At 34.1% G+C, this 9713-nt stretch overlaps 1 pseudogene; it reads right to left on the bottom strand.

The window, feature by feature from the left end:
- Positions 1 to 1080: 1080 nt before the first annotated feature.
- Positions 1081 to 9150, bottom strand: LOC143437503 (vomeronasal type-2 receptor 116-like; annotated as a pseudogene).
- Between the last annotated feature and the right edge of the window lie 563 nt (positions 9151 to 9713).

The following is a 9713-nucleotide window of genomic DNA, read 5'->3' as shown; positions in this document are numbered from 1 at the left end:
CTTAGATGAGTTAGTGACTTTGTAGAATTCCCGATTTTATTCAAATATAATATGAAACCCAAATAATCTTTAGTACTCATATTTTGATAATATTAATGATCATACCCTTCATCTAGAGTGATTTATATGTTTGTATACTTCACTGACCTTATTGTGGGAAAGATCTTGTGTGGGATATTTCCATTAGTGGTTTTCCTCACTTAATGAAACACAATCATTTCCTAATGAAATTGTGTGTTTTTATATAAAGTTAGAGTGTTATACTGCAGACACAATCTGAACCCCCTTGTCCTTTTCATACTATGCTCCCTTTTTAGTATGCTATGTGATATTCTTAACATCTTCCTAGTAATTTTAAGACATTCTAAAATCCAGCACTTTTGTGATGACCATCAAAATATGCATTACTGCCCCTGTGCTTCACACTGTGCTGACATTCACTCTTGTTTTCCTTTTCAAATCAGTGCCTTTTATTGCATCAGGAGTCTATGATATTCCAAATCTTAATAGAGGAAATTTATTGTTTAGGTGATGTTTTAGATTCTATCACTGTAACAAACACTATGATCAAAAGAAACATGTGAAAAAGGTGTTTATTTCCTTATATACCTTTGTCACATTATATTGAACAAAGCCAAAGCATGAAATTAAATGTAGGCACTCAATGAAAGCAAATGGAATAACGCTGAATATTGGCTTCATGTCCATGTCGTCTGCAGTCCTCTTTCTTATAACTTTTAGAATAACTTGTCTGGAGTTGGCACTGTCCACAGTCAGTAGGGTCACCTTATATTAATGATTAATTAAGTACATGGCTCACACACAAAACTACAGGTCAAAATGATGGTAGCCATTCCTCAATTGAGATCCCTGGTTCTCAATATCTGCAGGTTTGTGTACTTACAAATGAAAACATTTTCAATAAACTTTAGTAATTGGTATGACAATGGACAGTGCTCTCCTGTTTGTAAGTTCAAATTTGTATAATACTTAAAATTTTTATATGATTAAGTGCTACTTTTGTTAAGAAAAAGGCAAAGATATGTTGAATATCATGTAAAATTTCATACTATTAAAGTTTCAATAAAGCAATTTATCTTTGTACATCTGTCTAAAATTTTTATCTGGTCTAACTAAAATAACATAACACTTTGGGACAAAGATACACCCTAGCAACCCTGCACTAGAAGCCAAAATGGAAAAAACCTCCACAACCACTATGACCTTCCCCTTAGTGCTGTGATAGACAGGGAGGAAGGTGATCCACACACTGCAGAACACCAGCATGCTGAAAGTTAGGAACTTGGCTTCATTGAATCTGTCAGGAAGGTTCCTAGCCAAGAAAGCCACAGCAAAGCTCCCCAGCGCCAAGGAGCCCAAGTATCCAAGGACAAAGTGGAAGGCAATGACTGAGCCTTTGTTGCAAATAATGATGGTCTTCCCATGTTCAGATTGTATATCTCTGTCAATAAAGGGAGGAGATGTGACCAACCAGGTTCCACAGAGAACAAGTTGGATTAGGGTACAAATGGGAATGACCAAGTTAGGTGCCCCTGATGCCAGCATCCCTCTCATTCTTCTTCCTGGAGTAGTGAGCTTGAAAGCCATGACCACAGTTATTGTTTTGGCCAACACTGTAGACACAGCCACAGTGAAAAATACTCCAAATGTTGTCTGCTGCAGGATGCAGGTGGCCTGGTTGGGGTGTCCAATGAAGAGCAATGAGCAGAGAAAACAGAAGATGAGAGAGATGAGCAGGATGTAGCTGAGAGTGTGGTTATTGGTCTTTACAATGGGAGTGTCATTGTGCTTTATAAAAGTGACTAGTATTAGAACTGTGAAGACAGAGAAGGACAGGGCCATGCTGCCTAGAGCCATCCCCAATGGATCTTCATAAGTCAGGAATGACACAGCCCTTTGGAGGCAGTGGGTTTGCTGTAAGTTGGCATACTTATCATCTGGACACCTCACACACTGCTCGTATCTGCTGGTGAACAACAACAAACCCTTATATAATATCATATGTATAAAGTTAATAATTGAGTATTTGTATTATTCAGATGAGACCCCAAAAATATTTTGGTATTGAGCATTAATTCCATTCCTTATTGCTGCAGGAAGCACTGACGTAAGGTTGTTCTGTTCACTATGCTTTGTGATGTAACAAAACACCATCATGGAAAATGCAGGAGAAAAAATATTTATTAAGCAGAAAGAAAACATGTTGTTTTCTAGTGTGTTATGAATAACAACATGTAGAATCTCAGTATATTTAATTTTTTAAAGCATAAACTCTGTACTTACAGACATGTGCAGTGTGCAGATATAGTTCTAAATACAAGTTGATGAACTGCAGTATAAACTTTGGTGGGTTTGAGGGTTGTGCCTTTGTCTCTATATTCACATAGACACAACACTATGCATTTCCTGATGCAAAATATTGTTTGCATTAAGAGTATTTCTATTATTGATGCTGTATGCATCACAAACCTATCCATGTCACTCTCATTGTGGTAAGATACCTTTTTTCCCAACTATGCATTCCAAGCTACATATCGTGAAGTTTCTGGAACTCACATTCATCCCTTTTTCTTATGTAAGCTGTCATTGCTGATATGCATTATCATATCTCTGGGTGTATTGTTGAAATCTTCGCTCTTGCTCTAATTATTTGACAATCACTACTTAATCCTTTAAATCTTCCATGCTCTTAAAATGTATTTCATTAAACAACAGCTGTGACCCTAAGCATCTGGTCTTTGTCAGGGACCAAGCTGAATAATCAGAGGGAATGGTTGTCGATTGTTCATGTAGTCTAGTTACTTTGTACAAAGAATCATGAAGGATTAAACTTATGGATAGATTATGCCTAATTTTTGTTTAAAATCAATACAGATGTATGTTCCATACATGTTTTCTGCATAATATAAAATCAATAGCCACTTTGTTGTGAGAGAAAGAGTTGTTTGTAGAAGATAATGCAGGTTATTTGCAGGATACAAAAGAAGTTGATACCATTCAAATGAATAAATTCAGAAACAAAGAGATTTTAGGTCTATAATTTCCATCTAGGCCATTTTACATTTTTAGTTAGAAATGAGAAGATATTAGAAGAACTCGGAAATTTTTTTCTGCATGCAAACATGTACTTGTCTCATTGGAAACCTCATTTTCTGGACACTGGGCATAATCAAAGCAGCAGTCTGCTGTTTGTTCCTGATGAATTTTCCTGAATCCAGCAGTGCATGTCACACTACATATGGAGGTGGGAACCTGAGGTTATATATATATATATATATATATATATATATATATATATATATATATACACACACACATATATATGTTTCTGTGTATGTGTCTGTTTATGTGTACTGCATGTATACATTTTATTTATAATGATCCATATATTTATTGATGATATATTAACAAAAATGGTTATATTTATTCCTCTGCTAAGCAGCATCTCTTATCAATTTCAGGTACTTTATTATTTTCTATTATCCTGACATGCCCTCAAAGTCACATAACATTTATTACATCATTTAATATTATATTTTGGGTATAGCAATTAAATTTTTTCTAAACTTATTAATTCAAAAGGAATGTTTATGTGGCATCAGTTTTTCTTGCAAGATTTATAAATCAAAAAATGAGGACATTGAGAGAAAGTGTGGAGAGAAGGTAGGATAAGTCAAGAAAGAGTTGTCTGATAAATATCAACACAGCATGTCATATAAAACTCTCATAAATTCAATGAAGTTTTTCTAAGTTGAAAAGAAAACCGTGAATCTGGAGAAATATTTCTGTTAGTGAATGCATGTTGTACTTCTTTAAGATATAATAATGTTCACACATTGTCATACTTTGCACATTGATTTTCCCTATGATTCATGTTCACCAGTTCACCAACAGGGTTAGTAAATACTCTAGTCTTCAGCATGGAAGCCACCTAAATGAAATGTATCATCAGATTATTACATGTACATATCGATTAAGGAAAAGTAAAATTGAGAACGGCCCCTAATTTTTCATGTTTTTCAGAATACATAGCTATATTAAAATAATCCCATGTACTTATAAATAAAATATAACTCATGGGTAATTAAAAATTCATATACTTCATTTTAATGTTTAAAGACAAAAATTGTTCAAATAAATGCTCTCTAAATAAAAAGTAACATAATGTGAGTCTGTGTATGTATGTGTGTGATCTTGAATATGTATGTGTTTGAAGCCATGTAGGTTAGAATGATTGGGAAGTCTAAATATCTGGAAGTTGTGGAAACAAAGAATTGTAGTGTATCACTCATGTACATACAGTTTTCATATATGAAATGAACATAAACTTATTAAAATGCACATTCTTCATCATTTATGTTTTATAAATAATTGTTACGTTAAATGAATAACTATTAATCAGAGTAAATGTACCAATTATTGGGAAAATTACTCTTGAGAAAATTATTCTAGGCTTGTTATAACTTAATGCTTTTATGATAAAATTCTTGAGTCCTATTTTAAATATTGAACTCATTTGATAAAATGTTGAGACACATTTTCACAAACTCACATTCATACAAAAATATTGTCTCCTATTATATGTTATCCTTGTGCATATTACATATCCATGTAAAAAGACTCATTAGGAAGTTTTATAGTATAGAAACCTTTTTATTGCAAGAATAATCTAACAAATTTATGTGAGTTTCTCAGGGGCCATTTAAAAGATCACATTGATATACCTAAGCATAATGAAATGTAAGAAACTTTACCTGCTGACAGTCAGTGAATACTCCTTTGGGTTCTGTCATTTTTTGAGACTCTACTTGTTGAAGACTGAGTTCATGGTAGGTGTGGGCTGCAGCATACACAGCATTATACAAATTGTAACCTTCTTCACTCAGAGCCATGTCAAATTTGTTCAGTGCTAACCATTGCACTGTATTCTTGAATGTAAAATGATCCATTTTGCTATTGTTGTTCTTAGAGATTGAACAATTGAAATAATTCCACCAGAGCATATCCTGATCAATGTCTACTGTGTATATGGAAGTATTCATTGTTTGCATAAAATTCCTAAATTCAGCAATCTCACTGTGGTGGTGTCCAAAAGTGACAGTCCCATGAAAGAAATCAAGGCTGAAATCTCTTTTATTTATGATGACATACCATTGTGTGATCCAGATTCTCTGTGCACCTAAATATCTCCATTTTCTAAAGCTGACTTTTAGGTTAGAGTTCACTTCACCATAAATGATAACAACCCTTGCTGTTGATGTCATAATTTGTTTATCATATATGTTAGCCCTTGTCATGTATATCTGCATGTTTTCTGGAATCATATTCACAAAAGCTAAACAGATCCCATATCTTTGCATTACTTCCCTCAAGTTTGAGAGAAACTGAATACCCTGGTCATCATCTGAGATGACCAGTCCAATCCAAGTCCATCTAAAATGAAGCATCAAGGAGACCATGCCATGGGACAAACAAGTGTCCTTGGTTACTATCTGATAGACATAGGTAAATTGGTCATGGTCACTCAGGTTAGGATTAAATGGTCCAAAGAAAATCTAAAAGATGTAGAAGAGAAGATGCAATATCCACATGAGGAATATGACCTTAAGGGAGTTTGGACTTATATACAAATAACATTACTCACCTTTCAGAACTCCTATTAAGGATAGTAAAATTATTCTATAAATAGCATGTATTATTTCTTTTGTTTTCTAGACTATTCTTGTCAAGTCTGACCATTCTAGAAAAGTGTTTTGCCTATTTCCTAGAGTGTGCCTATGATCTGATTTTAAGTCCATTATAATATGTATAAAACAGCACACACAAAAACACATGCTGACCAAGATTTCTCCTTAGGCATCTATGAATGCAATGAACATTGTTAACTTATCTAGTGTCATACATTCTCACCTTCAATGTCCCAAAATTAATTGGCAGTTTTAAGGATGTAATTCATGATGGTCCTGTACGTTGTATAATGCATCTTGCCCTGATTTCACAGTTATAATTAATAAAATTAAAATTATTTTTTTGTGGTGAGTATCTTTCATCCAGGTATTCTAAAGTGTCTTCACACAGGCCAAGAATGTGGGAGAACATCAAAGACATGTTGGGTCAAAGATAAGGATTCTTGTTGATCTCATCAGTAGCAAAAAGCATTACTAAAAAATCCTCATATCTTCTTGCTGATATTCTACAAGAAGGCATAGGGATGATTAAGGAGGGTGTACAAAATATGAAATTTTCAGCTCATTTACAGTTATCTTTGTACTATGAACAATTCTAAGTTTCTGTGTAAGTGCTACTTTTCCTTAAATAAGCCTCAGAAATTAGAGATCTTTGGGTTTGAATATAATTTAAATATTCCACTAAATATGTTACTCTACTATGATACTTTTTATATTCATGAAAATCCATAAAGACCTTTTTTTTAAATCTCTGAATTTCATTCCTGAACTAGGGTCATTAGCTGACAAGGAGAAGCTAAAAACTAGCAGGTGATCTTCCTGAGATGGGTCTGCCTTAGATTTAAAAAAAACTCTGTGATATATTTTTCTTTTGTAGGCAAGTCCCAGGAGACATTTATTTTAGGATTGATTCCTGCTATTTATATGCTTTCTTATTGTTATTAAATATATATGAAAACCACTAGGTATCAGCCCATCCTTTCGAACAGATCTCTTTAGATGAAGATATAATGTCTTGTAGTTATATTGATAATTCGATGATTTCTTAATCCTTAATGATGATCCTATAGGAGTTCCTAAAAATATAGTAATCTTTAGCTCCTTTATAATACAATGCTATTAAATTCTTTCTGGTAGCCAAAACTGCAATGAGATTTCTGCCAGTGTTTAGTGTTATGAGTTAATGTTTCTGAGATAGCAATCAGGCACTACTACTCATAACACTTTCCAAGAGCTTGCAAAGCCATTAACCATAGGTATTAAAAAGGGAACTAACAATTTACTATAAGTGGTAGGACACAAAGTATTGAGTGGCTTTATTCTTACAAAACGTCACTAATTACTTAGTCATAGATGTTCTGGTTTTTAACTCTACATGAACCTGTAGTATTGTGACAAATGATGAATGGTTAGCCACATAATTACTCCTAATGGATACAAATGCAAACGTTTTCTGTTTTAAACTTCTTATTTGATTTCTGATTTGAATTCATCTGTAAAGCTGTGGTGAACTATTTACTATATGATCATGTATTGTGAAAGATGTATAAGTGCTGTGGCAAAGAGAAGACATGGAACTGAGCTGAAGATACCTTTTAGACAAAACACCTTTTACACAGAACTGAAGAGAACATTTTAGACAGAACTGAAGAGAACACTTTTTAGATAGAACTGAACTCACAAAGAACCTAGACATAAGGTATAGAATTAGGAGTAATGATAACAAGAGTAAAGGCATTATTGTGATATTAGAGTTTGAGGAGAAAGCAAGACTAGGAGGAAAATACAGAGTGAAATAGTTTAGAAATGATAAGGCAGGCCGGGCAGTGGTGGTGCACACCTTTAGTCCCAGCACTTGGGAGTCAGAGGCAGGTGGGTTTCTGAGTTCAAGGCAAGTATGATCTACAGAGTGATTTCCAGGACATCCAGGGCTATACAGAGAAACCCTGTCTCAAAAAGCAAAAAGAAGACAAAATATAAAACTCCCAAACCAAAAGCAAAACAAAACAACAAAAAAGAAATTATAAAGCAACTTAAGAAAACTAAGCAAGAAATGTCCAGAATCAAGAGAGAAATCAGAAAAAAGGAGAATCTGCAGAGAGAGCAGAAGGAGCAGGCAAGTTTCTCCCTATCATGGGACAGAACAGCTCTTTCCTTAATAGCCAGGAAGGCTCAGTCTAATTAAAGAAAAAAAAAAGCTTTTTTAAAAAAATATGTAGACTTGGCTTTAATTCATTTAGCAATAAAAGGGGAGGTTTCCCTTTTATTATGCAATAAAGATTGGAACTCATTATTTTATTCAGATTAGGGGAGTTCTTTCTGCAGTGTTGCTTGTTGTTTTGTTTTTGTTTTTTTTGATCCAAATGCATATGTAAGTCTGAGTGTGTGTATGTATGTAATTATGAGAATGTATATAAGCTGGACCCATTTGGCTTGAATGGAAATGTATAAATGTGCATGTGTGAATCTGTATATGAATTTATAAGAGTTCATGCTTATTTGCTTACATAAAATATTTTTCTTTTGGGAGAGTGATTATTTTCTCCAGGTTCAATAGAAGTTTATTGCTCCAAACTTTTCCCTAGCTTGATAAGCAAGAGGCATCTGAATAAAAGGGAAAATGCTGTAGTATTATTAACCCTTTACTTACTATGCTGCTTTTTACAATGAGGTGTTAAATGCCAGAAACTGCACTTTCTGAACTCAGAGGAACACCAAATGCAGGCCAGCTACTGAAGCAAAGTGACTTAGACTAAAGATAGGTAAAAGTTTTATTATTATACAGCAACCTTAAACATCTTGCAAGACCAACTCTTATCCTACCAACCCTCGTCCCCTCTGCTGCCTCAAGAAGAAGAACCAAACAAAAATGAAGAACAGATAGGATTGGCCCCCAGAAAACTAAACTTCAATCTTAGAAAGTAAGACTGCTATACAACAGTCTTACAGTTTGAATTCCATAGAAACATAAAAAAAAAACCATAATGAACCATGTATAAAATCCATAACACATGCTCCTTCTTGCTGATTGGGAAAAATTCTTCTCTAACTTTACATCTGATAGAGGACTAATATCCAAAATATTTAAAGAACTCAAAAAGAGTTCCAACTAGGAAACCAAACAACCCAATCAAAAAAATGTGGTCTAGAACTAAACAGAGAGGGTCTAGAACTAAACAGAGAGTTCACAACAGAGGAATCTCAAATGGCTGACAATCACTTAAAAAAATTCTCAGAGTCCTAAGTGATCAGGGAAATACAAATCAAAAGAGCCCTGAGATTCTACCTTACACTAATCAGAATGGCTAAGATTAAACCTCAGGTGACAGCACCTGTTATCAAGGATGTGAAAAAATAGAAACACTCCTCCATTGCTGGTGGGATTGCAAACTTGTACAACTAGTAGGAGATAAACCTGCAAGTTTCTCAGATAATTAGACATTGATCTATCTGAAGACTCAGCTATACCACTCATGTGCATATACCCAAATGATTACCCACAATAACAGAGGGGCACATGCTCCACTATGTTCATTGTAGCCTTATTTATAATATTAAGAAGCCAGAAAAAACTCAGATGTCCCACAACAGAAGAGTGGATACAGAAAATGTGGTTCATTTACACAATTGTATACTACTCCTCTATTAAGAATGAGGGTAATTTCTTAAATGGTACAAAATTTACTTTGATTTCAAATTTAAGGTTTTCATTGGTATGAACTTCTTATTGATATAAAAGTGAGGTGAATATTGATACTCTCATAGGCATTGTGCCTGTATAACACATTTAGGAATACAAGGCTTAGACCCAGTCCTTCTTTAACTTTTTTAACTGATCTGAGACGGTTAGCCTATGAGTTAAGGGACTATAGCAAATTCATGGCTTTGAGTTTATTGTTAGGGTGTTTTCCATACTTTATTTAGAAATAGCTGAGAGGAGTTAACAGACAACAGTCCAGGTTACCTTACATGGATAGTTGGTTTTCAAAACGTCAGAAGTCCGTA

The sequence above is a fragment of the Arvicanthis niloticus genome, chromosome 24 (genome assembly GCF_011762505.2).
Source record: "Arvicanthis niloticus isolate mArvNil1 chromosome 24, mArvNil1.pat.X, whole genome shotgun sequence".
NCBI lineage: Eukaryota > Metazoa > Chordata > Mammalia > Rodentia > Muridae > Arvicanthis > Arvicanthis niloticus.
This window is presented reverse-complemented; position numbering and strand designations above follow the sequence as displayed.